Source organism: Rhagoletis pomonella, unplaced genomic scaffold, assembly GCF_013731165.1.
Source record: "Rhagoletis pomonella isolate Grant_MI unplaced genomic scaffold, Rhpom_1.0 Rhpom_scaffold_00008, whole genome shotgun sequence".
NCBI lineage: Eukaryota > Metazoa > Arthropoda > Insecta > Diptera > Tephritidae > Rhagoletis > Rhagoletis pomonella.
Window position 1 is genome coordinate 38,004,638 of NW_023458562.1, and position 19,256 is coordinate 38,023,893.

At 38.0% G+C, this 19,256-nt stretch overlaps 1 protein-coding gene across 1 annotated transcript in view; it reads right to left on the reverse strand.

The window, feature by feature from the left end:
• LOC118744830 (longitudinals lacking protein-like) overlaps positions 1-14,340 on the reverse strand; it is a 55,459-nt gene extending 41,119 nt beyond the window's left edge. Inside the window, exon 1 of the mRNA XM_036478194.1 lies at positions 13,957-14,340. The gene's annotated coding sequence lies outside the window, so the exon portion shown is untranslated. The remainder of the gene's footprint in view (positions 1-13,956) is intronic.
• Positions 14,341-19,256: the final 4,916 nt, after the last annotated feature.

The following is a 19,256-nucleotide window of genomic DNA, read 5'->3' on the forward strand; positions in this document are numbered from 1 at the left end:
GCGGCTGTGGATCAACATCACTGCTCTCTCTAATATCTTGGTCATCGTCATCATCATCAGAAAGGTCGATAATTTCGTCCAACAGATATTCTGGAATTTCATCTTTGTCTTCCCCTTCTTCCTCTTTTTCCTCGTCTTCCTCTTCTTCAAAGGTGTTTTTATACCACCAGCAAATTTCAGCGAGTATTGCATCTGGAGATTTCTTTCCTCTGTACCTGAAACGAAAATAGTTTGCAATCGTTAACATGTTTAAATTGTGCACTTGATAAAGATATTAGAAAAATCTAGGAATTCAAAATATGCACTCTCTATAGTTACCTTATTTCAAATGGAAGCGCAGTGTGGTTATAACGTTCGTCTTGCTCATCAGATTCAGTTGGCAACTGTTGAGCGAGTTGATCAAGATGCTGATGCAAGAGATGAATTTTGTACGACATATTAACCCCAATTTCATCGAAAGCTGCCAACATGTTTGCAACAGATTGCCTGTAGTTGTCTTTGCGTTCTTTACCCAAAAGTCCTTTAATGACTGCTTTCAATGCGAGCCATGCATTTAATTCTCGGGCTGTTAGAACTTGGTCAAAATCTTGACGACTCATTAGTTTCCGTATGACGGGACCATTAACAACCCCTTCCTGAATTTTGGCGTTACTTAGTCTTGTCTTTTAAGCGGTTGAATACTGCTGGTCTTTTTGCGATACATTTCAAAAAATGTTTAACAATGCCAAATTTAACGTGGAGCAACGGCAACAAAATTTTCATTTCAGGAACAAGACTTTCGTGTAGCCTATTGTCTTTAGGCCATTTCCGTCCAATGCGACTATTCCAGCTAGGCTGTTTGTACAGGTTTCTTCCTTTAATACCTTCTCCGTATCGTGAATCCCAATCGCACAAAAAACACGGATATTTTGGACGGCCAGATGCTGTTAAGCCTGTAATCAATGAAACTATTTTGAGGTCGCAGCAAATGCCCCACTGGTGTTCGTTATATTTGACTACTTCCAGAATGTGTTTAAAATTATCGAAATTTTCACTAGTATCAGTGCTATACGCAATTGGAACAGAAGGCATTCTATTCGTCTTGCGCAAAAGCACAACTTTTAAGCTGATTAGTGAACTATCGAAGAATAAACGCCAATCATCTTTTTTATAGGTTAACCCAATCGTCTCCATTAACTTTTCGATATCGTTGTAGTAAGCGAAATTTTATGCATCATTCACATTGAAGAACTTTTCTAACTCTTTTTGGCGTTTTCGATATGCTGTTACTTTGGTACCTTTCGCCAGCAAATTATTTCCTTTCAAAAATGAAGCCAGTTCTTCTGAATTTTTCTGAGTCAAACACAAAATTGCAACAATTGCATCCAATTGCTTTTGTGTGACTAGGATTGGGTCCTTTGATGTTTCATAGGATATAGCAGCGGCGGTTGTAGTACTGATATCTGTTTGAAGATCAATACTTCGGTATGTTGTTACTGGAACGAATTCTGAGTGCGGTAATGGTAATTGGACACTTGGCACTGCTACATAAGTTTTATTCTTTGCTTTCCTTCTATTCAAAGTTTTATGGTAGTCGATACATCCATAGCAATTTTCTTGTTGATGCGGGCTGTTGTCTAACCACATCACTGGTATACCAAAAGGCATAGCCTTCTTCTTTTCACTTTTCCATTGCATAATACTTGAACAGCAATTAAAGCAAACTTTTTAGGGGCATAGTTTACGTCATGATAAAAACCATGATAAAAACATAGCAAGGTAGAACCGTTATCTCACTTTGTCGGCCATGATTTTTTTTTTTAAGTTTGCCAACATTTTAAAGTCACATAAAAGTGAAAATAAAAAATTGAAATTGTTCGAAATTGTTGTTGCTTGAGATTGAAAATGAAAATATGTGTGTGAGTTTGTGAGTAAATTTAAAAATTAAATTGTTTGGAAACGTCAAGAATTTCAAAAGTGCCTCTCCCACCTTAGTATATTTTTATCATGGTTTACGTCAGTGATAAACTCTTGCGAGAAATATTGTTTATAGGTTTCCAAAAAACAATCACTCGCATTGCCACATTTTTCATCGCTTGCTATGAAACGTCCACAAACATTACAAAAATGGTCCATTTTACATTTTGGTTCCGACATTTTTAATACAATATATATTATACAATGTTGTTTTTGTTATTTTTATGAAACCGATGCACTTAACTTAAATCACTCACAAAATGAAATAAGTTTCAAAAAAAATAATAGCGAATTTTATCACGACCGAGCGAAAATAAAAAGACATCAGCTTCGGCTGAGTTTCGAGTCTTAACTGAATCTTTATTTTTGATATTAGTTCGCTTGTACGAAATAAATAAAAATCGCTACCTGTGCGGTGGTTGGAAACAAAAAAGAGGAAGACGAGGAAAAAGAGGAAGAAGGGGAAGAAATTTATTGCATTTGACTGCAAAGTTCGAAGGTGGATTAAAAAAAAAATCGAACTAACATAAACAAACGCCACGATACGGGTCTTCTAAATTAGCCTCTATTTTCACCCCTCACTCTCAGAATCGACCTAACTTTTGCTAACCTGAATTTGTTCCACAGTGTAATTGGACATCCCACTTTATTTACTTGATTTTAAACATTAACAGTTTTAAATATCGTAACACGTCGTTTCTAAACATTTTGAGTTAAAATTTTCATAAAAATAATTTTGGCCGCCTAAATCGGTCAAATACCCCGATGTGCGGCGGCGGCGTTCGGCGCCTAAGGAATTTTTTACCAAATTTGCATGATATAGGTACATTGAAATACATCGTTTGAAGGAACTAATTAATACAATTTTAAGAAATGAGAATTACATTTTTAAAGGAGTTTTTTTTTCATAATTTGGGCCACTGGACAAGAATATTATCTCCTAACGATTTTTTCCGCAATCACAATTCTTTTAAATACTACCTTTTTATGCACATACTACAACAACAAGAAAGTTATAACCAGGGAACGGATTTTTAGGACCTAAAAACCTATAAGACAAAGGCAAAATAAAATAGCGAAATAGCCTGGACACTACATATCCAATTCCTATATAGAATTGCTCGCTGATTCCGAAAATCGAGTTAACTTTTTATTCTATGGATAAGTTTTCGAGATACATATTTTCAGGTGTACATAGCGTATGAGTAACATTCTTTCTCGCTCATTTTTCATACAAATAATAAAATCATAGTTTAAAAAACTAAAACCTCCCTATTATAATTGCCATTTGTACTGTCATCAGGTATGTAACTTGAGAATAGAAATCGCTGCATCTTTTAGGCGCATCAATATTACATAGTTACATCCCGAGTTAATAAAAGGAAGGTAAAAAAGGAAGGTAAAAATGTTTGCGCATTTTCATATGACCACTTATTACTTCGTTATTTATCCACCGATTTTCTTCATTATCAACTTGATTTTTTTTTTGTTACAGAACAACACAGAACACAGGCTTGAATGTACTAAACGTGCGCTCGACGTGAGTTGATACAAGTGGCGCCCAATTTAAATAAGCAACGTTTGCAACTTTTATATTATCAGGAATAAGGGCTTTTTCCTCGCTATAATCAGTTTTTAGAGGTACAATAGGCAAAAAAGACAAATATCTTAAAAAAGGTAATAAGGCAACATCAAATGTGTATATCTATATGGAATCAGTGAAAGCTAAATCGTGGACATTCTTAATCATATATACTCTATCTCTTTAGCAGAAAAAAGGCAATTTCCATAAAATCCGTTCCCTGGTTATAACACATAAAAACTTTCGAGTTGATGGGTTATACTTTTAGATAAAAGTAGACCAAACTTGTTTTCCATATGTAATCCGCAATCCGGTTGAAAAGATTATTGCAAAAATGTATTGAGAGCGACATAAATTACCCCAATAACTTAACTTTTTAAATTTACCATCTAAGCCATTTTTTTAAACAGTGGGTCAAAAAGGACCGATCTGGTTCGAGTTTATAGGTTAGACTTTTAGATAAAAGTAGGCCAACCTTGTTTTCCATATGTAGTACGCAATCCGGTTGAAAAGATTATTGCAAAAATGTTTTGAGAGCGACATATAACTAACTTTTTAAATTTAAATTTAAATAGTACATACGGATCTGTAGAGAACATAGAGCCCTGTGTGTACGTATGTATATGCCTCAGACCTTATGTTCGCCCATCCATCAGCCAGACCCTCAACATTTTAATTCAAGTAGGAAGTACGTAATTTAAATTTAAAACTAATTAAATGAATGAACTAACTAAATTATAATCTCAATTGGCATGGCGAATGCCTAACATGATAAGATTAGTAGCCTCATGGCTCTTTAGAATCTACTTTATGGGCAAGGTCAAATTCAGAAGAATTTATTGAATTTTCAGGTTTATTCAATGAATTTTCCCCTACTTGACCTTCAAGTGACCACGAACCTGATATGATGGAGGCTAACGGACCTCGGATTCGGGTTCAGCGAGTCTAAAAGCTTAAATAGACGGCAGCGTTAATCCGGATTAACTCGGACTTAATCCTGATCAACTGCAGTTGATTCCGGAGTTCATACGGACGCTGCCGTCTGTTTATGCTTTAAAGCCCTATATATATGAATTTTCAGGTTTATTCAAGAATTTTTCCCTACTCGACCTTCAACTGACGACGGACCTGGCGTGATGAGGCTAACGGGCCTCCGATTCGCATTCAGCGTATCGAATAACATAGGGATATATACATATGTATCGTTTAATATGCATACACTTTTTTTTACTTTGATCCCAATAATTATTACCTACAAAAATAAGATCCATACAGCCGCACTCAGAAACGTTCCTTAAATTAGCTCTAACGGGCACTAAACTAAAGATCATTAAATCTGTTAATTAATGTTTCCTCTCAGAGTTAAAAATTATGAAATAAAAAACTAAGTATGGCCCCAGTTGCGGCCCTTTATTTTTGTGGCATCGCTCCATATACATATGTAATACTTCTATATTGGCAGTAAGCTAGCTTCTCAATGTGTAAGCATTTCGAAATCAAAGCGAGACAGTCTAGTACCGTTTTTGTCAATGTATTGTGTACGTGAGTGCCGTTTTTGGGTGTTTGTTGTGTACATGTTTATTTATAAACGTATGTGTTCCTTTCCTTTCGAACGTGTTTATTGATATATCTGTACTGTAGTGTTTTCGGACGGTACTAGCTCTTACTGCCAATATAGGAGTATTACATAAATGCATCACTCACTTAATTTTTTTCGTTCAGTTTGAAATAAAATATAAAAATAAATATTTATATCATTTTGCGCGCAAGGGCTGAACAGACGCAATGGCGGAGTAAGCAGAGTACTTGCGTGCCATTCGAGAGATCCGAGTTCGAGTCCTAGGTCAGGAAATTTTCCTTTTTTTCCTTTTTTTTATTGTTTTTGCTCAATTTTTATAAACTGTCTTTATTGATTTTTTTTTGCTTTTCTGATCTAATTTTCTTTTGATTTATAGATTTTATTGCTTTAAAAAGGAAACAAGTTTTGTTTACTTTAATTAAATTTTTAGAAACTGTTTGCTAAAAACAAACAAGACCAATAACAGGCCAATTCTGGCATCTGTCTTTCAACTCACCTCAGTTTTTCGAGAGACAAAAGTCTTTACATTTCGGCAACTATCTTGAAAGCCCTTTTCTGTATTTCGAATAACTAATTGAAAGATGTGCTAATAGTGTTATTATATTTTTCGTTTAGCAATAAGTTTTCTAAACACTAAACGAAATAAAAAAAAAATATATTTTTTTTAAAACAGGAAAACCTAAAAATTTGAGAAACTGAAAGTGAAAGAAAAAAGATGAATCAAAAGTTTCCAAACACTAAATAAAATAAAAAAATATTAATTTTTTAAGCAACAAAACTTAATCAAAAAATTTTATTAAAAAAAATTCGTTGCCGAGGATTGAACTCGGATCTCTTGAATGGCACGAAAGTGCTCTGCTCACTGGGCCATTGCCATTGTTACAGCAACGTTATCGAAATTGAAATTTATTGAAAACAAACAAATAATTTCAAAATCATTCGTTAAAAAGTTAAGTAAAGGTTTTTGGTTACTTAACTTTAATGTTCATTAAATGCCGTTAACGAATCAATAACTGACTCTGAGAGGGAATTTTTTCAAATAGTTACTGAGGGTCACCTTAAGTAATCACGACTTAACGACGAGAAACGACTCGTGAGTGCGGCTGATAAACATTAAATTAAAAAAATATATATAAAAAATCGAATACTGCCGAAATATGTTGATGTTATGATGTATTTGTGGATACTCAAGCTAAGAAATGCAAATACTTATTGGAATATTCGTTACTTTGTGAAAATTAAAATTGACGGGACCACTTCAGGAATTTGTACTCAGTAAAGTAATTTTTAATTTGTAACCTTTGTTCAATTGGGATATTGTTGTTGTAGTAACAGCATACATATTCCCCAAACAATTTTTGGAGAGTGTTGCTGGAGTGACAGTCCTTGGCCAGATATAAATCTGGGTCGTTCCGGTTACGTAGACCCGACTGTCATGGGATCGTTACCATCGTTGGACTATCACACTGTGGTGCTGCGCTTACGACTTAACGACGACAAACGACTTCAATTCTTTTTTAAATTAAAATATATAAATAAATAAAATGACGCACGAGAAGCGCAAAACAATTTTCTTCTATCAAAATTTTTTATATCAGTATGCAGCTCTTAAGAAAAAAAATCTCCTACATTTATATAAATTCGGTATGAAATATGCACCTTATCATAAATTTCGATGCGAGTTCTGCCGAAAAATACTGTGGCGGATGAGGTGTTTGAATCGAGAATACAGAAAGGAGTTTAGTTATTCCATAGCTAAACGGTGGGTATACTTCATATTTATATTTTAAAATATGAAAAACTTGAACTTTAACCACCCTGGAGTAAAATTTAGAGACAGTCTGACAAAGCGCTAGTTCCGAACTACATATCTCAGAACTATCTCTGAACTAGTGCAAAAGGAATGCAGAGCGGGACAGTTGAAACTTGCGGTGTAAATGTGCAAATGCTCACCACTCGTACAATACGAAAGTAGCTTAGCCAGAAGACCTCCTACTCAATCATCGTTGGTCGCGAGTTCAAATCGCAGTGGAGGCAGTTGTGAGTTTTCAAATTTAATGAATTCAAATTGTTGCGTGCATATATATATATATTTTTTAATAAAATATGTAACAAAAATGGAATCTGTAAAAGAAAAGAAAAAACGAAAAAAATATCCAAAAATCGAACCTCAAATACGTTTTCTTATAAAAAATAAACTGTCCAAAACGGAACCGGTTAAAAACTGGTTGCAAAGTAATACACTGGGTGACAACTGCCACCGCTAATGACATAGCCGTGTAAAACAGGACAGTTGAAAGCATTGCTTGGGTATTGAGCTACAACTAGTAATGTCGGCAAAAAGTCTAGTTCTACGCTAGTTCTGAGCTAGCCAGATTTTCTTTAGGGCACTTACATATACCTAAATATGTATATATGTACATACATATGTATCTTCCTTTTTTCTTATTAATAGGGGTAAGGTTTAGATATTTGTACAACGATTTTGGGTAGATGTGCCCAAACGCGTTACCTGAATCAAGAAACTTTTGCACATAGACAAGTCCAAAGTGTATTAATTAAACACATTTTGGACAAGTCTACGCTTTATTTAAACAAAAATACTATAGATATCTGTGCACTCATTTTTTACGGTTCGGTTTGAAATATGGTATTTTTTGCACATTTTTTACACAGCTGTCAAACGCAAAAAATATGCACGAAATAACTCTGCAAAAGGTTTTTGTTATTGTAGCGGCACTACCAAGCACCGCCTATTTTTACGGCATTCATATGTCGACAGTCAAGGTAGGTGGTGACTGACTCTCTATGGATGTCGTTAATGGCTCGTCTGTATGTCGTCGGGTCCAGTGGTTGGTCTACGTATTGCTGGACTGCGTCCTTGTATACGAATAGGTGCCCCCTGACGTGCCAGAAATTGCTTACAAGGCATTTTGTTCTGTTCCCTTACGGGGAGAACTTGGGCCTCGCTGTGTATGTGGTGCTCAACCGTCATCAGAAGGCGCCCAATCGCTGTCCGGAGTGCGGCGTTCTGAAAAATCTGTAGCTTCGTCCACTAGTCCCCGGCGTCGAAACTGGCACAGCATAGTTTAGAACCGGCCGGCCAATCGCCTTGTATGTTGCCAGCAACGTTTCTTTGTCTTTGCCCCAAGTGTTGCCGGCGGGCGACTTGAGGACCTTGTTGCGGCTCTGTACTTTATTGACAACTGCGGTTGTGTGCGTGGAGTAGGAGAGTAGGCTATCGTAGGTGACCCCTAAAATTTTCGGGTTGTTTACAGTGCCATTGACGTGTATACCTAGTTCTAACCTGACCTCCTTCGTCCAGGTGGGGAAGAGGGTCGCCGTTGATTTCGTTGGGGAGTGTTAAGCTGCTTGCAGTGAAGAAGCGAGAAAGGCTGGAGAGATAGTCGTTTACTTTTGAGCAGAGGTCATCAATTCCATTCCCGGACGCCAAAATCGAGCAATCGTCAGCGTATGAGATCAGGGAAACTCCCTCAGGTGGCTGGGGAAGCTTCGAGACGTAGAAGTTAAATAATAAGGGGTAGAGAACACCACCTTGTGGAACCCCTTGTTTAATTCTTATTGGTTTCGAGGTTTGATCTCGGAAGATTGCTGACGACTGTCGACCACTCATATAATTCGCCAACCATCGCTTCTGTCCCTGTGGTGTCAAATGCCTTTGACAAGTTCAGCGCTACTAGGATCGTTATCTCACAGGGGCGTTTTCGATTTAGGTCACGAATTATTTGGGTGTTTATGGCGTTAAGTGCTGTTGTTATGCTATGCACTTTACGGAATCCGTAATGATGATTCGCTGGGGTCCGGTGGCTGGTGAAGTATGGGAGTAGCAGGGCCTCTAGTGTCTTCGCGACCGGGGAAAGGAGCGTTCTTTGTTGGCGGGCTTCCCCGGTTTCAGCAGTGGGCCCACTCTCCCCGATTTCCACACATCAGGAATGATGAGAGTGGCCATAGACAGGTTGAGGACCTCTGTTAAGTAAGCTACTCCCGTAGGCCGCAAATGTTTCAGCATCAACATACACATTGCGTCGGGTCCAATGGCTTTGGAGGCTTTCGCCTTCCCGATAGCCCCTTCACATCACAGCTGGTGAAAACAAGTGGGCCACTGTTTTTTGGCAGCTTATCCAGCCTCCTAGTCACTCGACGTTTGGTCCTGTCTGCCGAAGGATGCAGTGTGAATTGCCTACTGAAGTAGGTTGCGCATTTCTTCGGATCCGACGAAGCGCGACCTTCGAATGAGATTTCCACTTTGTCATCACGCTTCGATGGGTTAGACAAGGACCTCACGGTTGACCAGAGCTTATCACCAAATGTGAAGTTACAGGCCTTCAAGTGCTGCTCCCACTTTTTCCGCTTGTGCTGATTTACCAGTTGACGAATCTCCAAATTAAGGTCCCTCAGACGAGGGTCCCCGGGATCGACCTGGCGTAGGTGGTCACGCTCATTTGCTAGTAAAGCTGCTTCGGCCGGGAAATTAGGGCGGACTTCTGCAATACGTCCGGACGGGATGAACCGACCGGCTGTGGCAGTGACTACCCTGCGGATCTGGTGTTCGCCAGCATGTACGTTTGTGTGTGTGGGAATGGCGGCGAAGCTGCTCTCGGTAATTCCGCGAAGCCGTCCCAATCAGCTTTGTTAAAGTTGGTGTAGGTTCGGTAATCCGCGGGAGCAAAGTCGGTGGGCTTGTTGATCGAGATGATAATGGGTAGATGGTCGCCATGATATGCTATTAATCAGACCAGCGCTAGCAATTGTAAGGTCCGGCGAGCTGCTGCAGCTACCCACAATTCTGGTGGGGTCGTCGTCGTTCATGGTGCTGAATGTCGAATCGTCAACTGCTCAGCCAAAAGATTTTCTCTACGATCATTGGCCAAGCTTGAGTGCAAGAGATCATAGTGCGCGTTGAAATCACCTACTACCATTCGGTGTCACCTACTACTGCAAAAGGTGTTCAGCCCCTCTTCTTCGGCAACACAGAAAGGAGAATTCTACAAAGTGAGGGTTATAATCCCAGTTGTTGTTGTTGTAGCGGCTACTAAACCCCGCTCGGGTCGGTTGATGCGCCAACGTTCTCGTCCGTTTCAGATAAGAGGGGCTCAGGAAATGCGCGACTTCGACAGGGTCTGTCCATAAGGACAGGGGCGTTAGCTGTGTGGGGTTCACGGGCCATGTGAAGAGGTGCCGAGAGTCATGTGGCGACTCTCCACATGCAGAGCGTTAGTTGGGCACATCCTCATAAATTCTGCTCAGGTATGAGTATAATCTGCTGCAATAGTCAGAGCGAAGTTGGGCTATTGTGGTGTGTGTGTAAAGTTCTGTCCCGTCGACGTCAGGTGGTTGTGTGCATAGAACGGCATTCACAGTGCCGGAGTCTACATAACTTGAGAGCGATTCTCTGTGAATGCTACTCAGGGCCTGTCGATAAGTTGGAGGGTCCAAAGTTTTTTAATGAACCTCTAAACTTCGTCCGTCAGTTCGTAGAGATGCCTCCTAACGTGCCTTGGGCTCTTCTGCAAGCAGCTGTTTGTTAGGATGATAACATCTGTGGCTCCCCACAAGAAACTGCTTGCAGAGCATTGTGTTATGCTCCTTGAGCATCTGGATTTCGTCGCGTAGATCGTGATGGGGCGTCATCAGGAGGCATCCGGTCGCTGACCGAAGTGCCGCATTCTGGCAGGTCTGTAGCTTCATCTACTGCGTCCTGCTAGTCCCAGGCGACCACACGGGTGCTGCATAGTTTAGAACCGCCGGCCAATTGCCTTGTATGTTGCCAACAACGTATCTTTGTCTTTGTCCCAAGGGCTGCCGGCCAGCGACTTGAGGAAATTGTTGCGACTCTATACTTTGTTGACAATTGCAGTTGTATGCGCCGAGAACAGCATACTGTTGAAGGTGACTCCGAGGATTTTGGTGTTGTTCACCGTCGGTATTGTTACGCCATCGGCGTGAATCCCAAGCTGTAGACTGACCTTCTTCGTCCAGGTGGTGAATAGGGTTGCCGAAGATTTTGCAGGGGATAGGGCTAGGCTCCTTGCAAAGAAGCGAGAAAGTTCGGCGAGATAACCGTTTACTTTCGAGCACAAGTCATCAATTCCATTCCCACACGCCATAATCGAGCAATCATCCGCATAAGAGCCAATACTGACTCCCTTTAGTGGATGAGGGAGCTTTGAAATATAATAATTAATCAATAGCGAGGATAGGACACCACCCTGTGATAGCCCCTGTTTCATTTTTCTTAGTTTGCTGGTTTTGTCCCTAAAAATTACTGACGAGTGTCTACCACTCAGATAATTCGCCGACCACCGTTTGATTCGCTGTGGGAGTGATGAGGCCTCTATGTCTTCTAGCAGCGTTGAATGACTGACAGTGTCGAACGCCTTGGACAAGTCCAACGCTAGATAGTTCTCTCACAGGGGCGGTTTCGGTTAAGGCACGAGTTATGTGGGTGTTTATGGCGATAAGTGCTGTTGTTGTGCTGTGGGTTCCGTCCATGCTGATGCTTCGCTGTGGACAGATGGTTCTTGAAATACGGGAGTAGCAAGGCCTCTAGAGTCTTCGCTAACGGGGAAAGGAGGGTTATCGGTCGATAAGAATCTCCTTTCTTGGCTGGTTTCCCCGGTTTGAGCAGTGGGACCACTCTCCCTACCTTTCAGATGACTGGGATGATGAGAGTGGCCATAAACATATTGAGGTTAGGTACGCTACTTCCGCAAGACTCAAATTTTTCAGCATCAACATGCATATTCCGTCGGAACCCATGGCGTTGGAGGCTTTCGCCTTCCCGATGGCCACCTGAACTTCACCGCTGGTGAAAGCAAGGGTGGCACAAGTTGTTGGCAGTTTGTGCGGCCTTCTGGTAACTCGACCTTTGGTTTATCCACCGGAGGATGCAGAATGAACTGCCAGTTATAATCCCTAAGCGCGGCCGCCTACGCAAAATAGAGTTGAACGCAAAAAACTGTTTTCTTAGTGGGTGAAATAGTTAAAGTGATTTCGGTCAGTCTTGCAAATTTAACAGTTAATAACTTTGGTAACTATCTAGGTGGGCTTTTAACCCCTAACATTTATCAAAATTTATGAAAGGGGGCACCATTACACACGTCTGGACCCCAGTAACAAGAATCCGTAAAAATTACCTTTTTTACCCGATCAAAACTTTTCAACAATAGCGCCTTTTTTATTCCCTTACTAGACTCACACAAACGCACAAATTGCCCATATTTCGCCATATATATAATAACAATACTTTATTTTAGCCATATATATGAAAATATCGCTAAATATATCACTAAAAACTTATAATGTAAACAATTTTGGTGTGCTCATCGCGAAATTCACCTGCTGATGCGCGGTATTGCAACTCAACCTGAATGCAATAAATATTGAATATGTTTACACGGAGTTCAGACTGTTATGTGCGATAATTAACTGTGGAAATAACTATGTAGTTAAAAAAAATCGCGCGATTTTTTATTACCAATTTTCAATATATATCGAAGTATCGATTTTTATTGAAAAAAGCGCCGCTGGCGAAAATTTGTGAATTTTGCGTTAAGCACACCCAAATTGCTTACTTTATAATAAATAAAAAATGTAAGTTAAAAGTGATATATTTAACTACATTATGACATATATGGCTAAAATTAAGTATTACTGTTGTATGTATGGTGAAATATGGGCAATTTGTGCGTTTGTGTGAGTGTAGTAAGTGAATACAAAAGTTGCAATGTGCTTTTTTGTTAATAACTTTTTATCGGGTAAAAAAAGTTAATTTCCGCTTTCGGATTCTTGTCACTAGGGTCCAGACGCTTCTAAGATATCCTCTTTCCTTCTTCACTTTTAGAATGCGGATACAGCCATCACAACCCTCATACCCCGTTTTTTCTGAAGAGTGCACTATATCGAAATTATCCCCAACTTCGTTTAGGGGGTTTGGGTTGTACAAATAACTAAGTATTTCCTATTAATTGTTTTGGTTTAGTTGAAATTAGTGTGTAAAGTACTATCGATCTCCATTTTCCGTTTTTTCATGCATAAATGGTTAGTATTCCAGACGTATGCTAAAATTACCCAATACATATTCCACTTGCACAACCCATAATACACACCGTCCGAGGTAACCAATCAACAAATGGCTTAAACATAGTCATAAGAGGGTGTCTGCGAGCAACACGGGTGAAAAATTATACAAATGGTCACCAGCAGCACCGTAGTTTACTAGCAACAACCGAACAATAAAAGCCCAACTTACATTTCTAGAAAAACCACTTTTTCATAGAAATTGTTTTTTAGGTCGCCTTGGACTCATTTTTCGTTTTTTCTTCTATACCACGCTCACTTCACTTCTTTTCTTGCTTATTGCTTCCATGCTGCTTCTTCGCAATTGTCTGCCTGCTCTTTCTCTCTCTTGAATTATTTGGCGTTGGGCTTTTTCTTCAGTAAATCCATCGACGATCAGCAACAGCGGCTCCACGCTCCACTCCAAAACACAAACACACGCATTCGAAACCAAATACACAAACTCGACACATACAAACGCATACTTATTTTTCTGTTCATAACTTCTTTCGCAATTTCCTAGTGCTGCATCATCACGAACTCGCCATCACCAACAATTTTAAATATGTACATTAAAATAAAACAAATTAATATTTCCCCTACTTGTTTTAAACACAGTTTCGCAAATAATGTTAATCGCAACTGCTTTGAAAGATTTTTCTTCGATTACCAAGTTTCGGATTTCCTTTGTTTCTCACAAAATTTCATGTATTTCGTCACGATTTTTTGCTTTCACCGTACAGCCACTTCCTAAGCTTACCTTTGCAGTATTTTTTTTTTTTTAATAAGCACGCTATTCTGCTCCTTCCTCTTGGCTTGCTTTTACTTTCGTCGTTCACACCGTTCAGCACCGAAATGCACACCTCACAATTTCTTCTTCCGCTACTTTTCTCCAAAATTTCGTTTCGGCTATTTCTTTCCTTCTTTCACTTTTATTTTCTATCTATTCGTTTCCTTTTTCACGATGAAAATTTGCCTTACTTTGCAAATAAATTATTCCCAATTAATTATATCACAATGAATAGTGCAATAAGATTTACAAAATTTCCACTTGTATCAGATTCTTTGATGCAACCGACGAGAAAAATATTCAACTTCGTCACCGCCTTTCAGTAACAGCAAGAAAAACAAAATGAAAGTCAACCTTCTTTCCTTTCGATTTTGCATAACAATTCGTTTACATTGAGAACACTTTAACAGAGTTGCATTTATTAACTGGCCGGCCACACGTGCAGGTGCAAGTCGGAAAACTCAAAACTTTCCCATCAAGGGGAATGTAATTGTAACCCTGTCGATGTGGCTGCGCTATTCAGCACTGTCATAACGGCGCGTTTTCATTGCGTCGCCTGCTTAAAAGATTGTCGCAAGTTAATTTCGACAGATTTTGGGAAATCGTGATTGAAGTTTGGAATGCAATTTCTCAAAAAACGCGAAGATAGATTTTCACCAAAATCTCTGAGAATGTTTCTAGTTCAGAAAATTCTTAAATTATTTAGTTTTTATTGTTTATTGTTAATAAGTTTCGAGTTTATGAATGATTTTATTGAATAAAATTTTGTTGTATTCGACATTTGTCCACAATTTGGCAGCCACTTTGTATGAAACACGAGAAATTGTGATCAAAATTTGTACTAAATTAACGATACTTATTACTCAATATCTTGCAAACTAAAGGAGATATCTGAAAATGGGTAACGTCATGACTGCATTATCAAATAAATTTTTGCAAAATTACCAAAAAAATTTTACACAATATCTCGGAAACTAAAGGAAGTATCCAAGTAACACCAATTGAAAGATCTGATCTTAAAGTATAAAACTGCATCAAAAATCGTCAAATCGACAATCTTTTATCTAGCTTTAGGTTAACACCGGAAAATACTGTCATGACAATAGGCATGTTTTATTCAACCATCACAAGCTAATAGCTAAATCTTGGTCAAATAAAACAAAATTAGCTTATTTCCTATGTTAGCCTAATTTTGACAGTTGTTTGACTGCAAATATTCCAGAGCGGCAAATGCTGACTCCATAAATTAAAAATCAAAGATGAAAATATCGAAAAGGTGAAAAGTGTCAAGTACCTAGGAATATACATAGACAACAAACTAAAGTTTGATGAGCACGTTGAGTATACAGTCAACAAGATTGCTAAAAAAATTGGCCTTATAAAGAGATCGTGTAAGTACTTGGGAAGAAGATATAAAACGTTGGTGTACAGGTCAATAGTAGAACCGCACTTTATATAATGCCCCACGATTTTCTTCCTAGCGGGGGACTCCCATGTAAAAATGGAGTTGCATTTAGTTGCATTTAGGTGACGAATTTTATATGGATAAATGTACATTTAGAGTAGAATTTAGAGCTTAATGCGCTAAATGTGCTTTTACGCGTAAGCAAAAACAGCCCAAAAGATTGTTTGCTTGAAGCCGCATCTGTATATATATATGTATGTAAGAGTGAAAACTATCAATGGTGCTTACAAAACCATCGATGTTTTCGATCATCATCGACCATCAAAACTATCCACTGCATGAAAATTAGTGGGAAAACTGACTAAAACTTTTCGTCAGTTTAGCGGTTAGTTTTGTATGGGCTTGGGGAAAAAAGTGATGGCAGGGAAATATCACAAAATAGATGAAACAAAATTAAAAAATGCAATTCGATTTAGTTTATGTTTTTGTTTTATTTGTAAAAATATATTCTCGAATATTAACTTAATTTCGCAAGCTTTTTTAGAGCTACTGAGCGCAGACAATTCTCCTAATTTTTCCTTGTTTCTGAATTTTCGTCGCTAAAAACAAATTCCTCAGCGCCGTTTGGTCCTTCTACCTCCATTCCTTGGTTCTGCTGGATTCCCATATTGGCGTTGCATTGTATTTCAGCACTGTAGTCACTGATTCCACAGTCGGCCTAAGCGCACTGGCCTCAAATTTTTTCTTCTCTATCGGCATAGCGTTAAAAAAGGTTTTTTTGCTCATTTTTTATATACAAATTGAATACACTGATTTTTATCAATTGTTTCTTTGAATACACCGACTTCTTCTATATTTTGCACCACAGCTAACGGGCTGTTTTTGCTTACGCGTAAAAGCACGTTTAGCGCATTTAGTTCTAAATGCTACTCTAAATGTACATGTGCTGTAGGATAGCGGGTTTAGCATGCCGGGAAGTCATGGGTTCGAATCCCACTGCCAAGCAACATTTTTTTTACATAATTTTTTATTTTTTAAATATTATTTAATTTTTTGTTTTTTAATTATAATTGTTCTGGCCTTTTTAATTATAATTAAACTCCAAACAATTTTATTAACAACGAAATAATTATATGAAATACCATAAACGAAAAAAATAATAAAACAAAATGATTATGTTGCTTATTGGCCGTTGAGTATAATTTAATAATTATTATTGAGCTATAGGCCGTATGTTAAATAAAACATTAAATGTTTTTCTGTTTTATTTACTTTTTTATTTTTATTTTGGTCGATATTTCGCCTTCCGTCTGAAGGCATCTTCAGGACTAAAAAAAGGAAAACAATATTTTTACATCATCACAATAGGTGCGTTCGTTTAAAATCTCCAGCAGAAACCAACCAACTGCCAAATTCCGGCGAAATGTCATCTGTTCGCTCACAAGAGAGAAATATCCAAAATAGTACGCGAACAGAAAATTTGCAGAAACTTGCAAGTTAGACGAACAGCTGATATAAATTTTGTTTACATTCAAAAGTGTAAAATTTAAAACGTACGAAAAGTTATCACAAAGTGTTATACTGACACAGTTTATTGATTAAACAAATAACTACTTATTTCTTACAAGTTTAATTAGTCGCATTTTGTAATTTTTAACTTCCAAACCATTAAATTCAATTTTGTGATTTGCGTAAATGCCAACCAGCTGTTTTTGATCAGCTGTTTTCCTGTTGGCAAATTGCTGTTGGCAAAAATTTTTCCAGCAGAAACCAGCAGCTTCCCCTCAAAATGAAATGTCACTTTGCTCTCTCAATTTCCCCTACTTTGCAAGTTTTTTGCGTACGCGAACGCAAAAACTTGTAAGTTTTGGTTAAACATGAACAATTAACAACTACGCGACCGAACCTAATATAAACCAACAAAAACATAAATATGCACAAGTGCATTAAAACGACTTACACTATTAGCTTTGTCCGGTCGACTAATCATATGTTAAAATGTAAAATAACAGACAAGCACGAAGAAGATATTAAACATAAACAGGAAAACTAATAATTAAAATACAGTAATTGTAAACAAAAATTGTATACAAACAACAATACATAAAGTGCTGAACAGTAAGACTAAGAAATGTTTGTATGTCATCACAACAGAGCAATGTTGTTGTCCGAAGAAATCTTGGCAGCAGACGGACGACATGAACCAAAAATACAAGATCACGTAAGAACGCGACGTTGTATTTGTAACTGGTTTTGAGAAAAGTTTGCGAAAGCGGTTTCGTCAGCTGGGCGTTTGTTTACATCACAAGCACCACTATTTTACACTTTTATTCAAGTAAAGAAGAGTTAATTCAACATGACAACACATTTTAAAGCATTTTGTTGCATCATTTTACCTAAATTGTGCGTTTAAAGTGGCCGACAATAATTTTGGCTAATTTTGGTTTTCGTTGTTTTCTTTGCTTTGTTTACTTTTCGCTCGTTTTCCAGTGAAACAAGATGGCGTAGAACCCGCTAAAAAAATCGACTTTTTTCACTCTCTTGTTCTTTCGTGATCTTGTGTCTTTCGTTCATGGACGGACGATGAGTTAAACATGAACACACGATCACACGTCACCTACACTGTAGGTTTGTTCTTGTGCGTTAGAACTAAATTCCGATAAACGTGAGCGCAATTGTCGGTGTCCGTTTTATAGTTCATCCTTTTGTGATTAGGGGTGTTCATAATATGTAGCATCTCTAAAACATAGCGTTTATTATAGATTTTCTCTTCTTGCAAGATTGCTACTTTATCAAAGTCGGGATAATGTCCCGTATCCTGGCAATGAGATGACAAGGCTGTCTTATTGTCCGCCGAATTATTCCTCAACTTAATGTTTGATTTGTGAGCGGAAATCCTTGTCTTTAATTTCGATTTTGTTGTCCCCACATATACCATATCGCATACGTGGGACGCGTCGCCACTGCATGGTATTCTATAAATTACATCAGACTTCTCATTTATTGGAATTTTATCTTTGGTATTTGAGTAAACTTGTTTCAGCGTATTGTCATAAGTAAACGCTATGCGGAAATTGTCCTTGTCATATATTTTTGAGTATTTAATTCTCTCAGATAATCCTGGTACATATGTTGCCGATTTATACATTTGGTTGTTCCCGTCACTATTTGATTTCTCTTTACCGGTCTGGACATAGAAGTCGCGGATACGCTAATTAATTAAGCAATGTGGAAATTCATTTTTCCGCAGGATATCTTTGATAGTGGCAATGTTCTTCTTATGATAATTTTCGTCACTTATCATGAGGACTCTTGTTATAAAATCTTTGGCGGTATTTCGAATTATTTTCTTCTCATGTCTCGAGTTAATATTAATGAGCCTCACTGATGCTGTAGGTTTCTTATACCAGTCAACTGTTAATTTGTTATTTTTCCTTATTATAAGGGTGTCCAGGTAGGGTAATTGTCCATCTTTTTCTATTTCTAATGTAAATTTTATTTTCTTGTAATTGTTTAGTGTGTTAAGCATCTTGTCAATATTTTCTGTTTTAGCAATTGCAAAGATGTCGTCGACATATTTAGTTAGTAATCGGGGTTTGCTTTCGGCGTCATTTTCAAATTTGATTAATAATTCCTCCATTACTATGTCTGCGATAACCGGTGAAGCGGGGGAACCCATAGGCATTCCTGACTTTTGCTCGTAAATCTTGTCGTTATATTTGAAATAGCGATTCTCTTTAATGCAAAATTCTTAACCATATTGAAATATTGGTGAGATATTGGTGTAATTTTGGCTAATTTTGGGTTTCGTTATTTTCTTTGCTTTGTTTACATTTCGCTCGTTTTCCAGTGAAACAAGATGGCG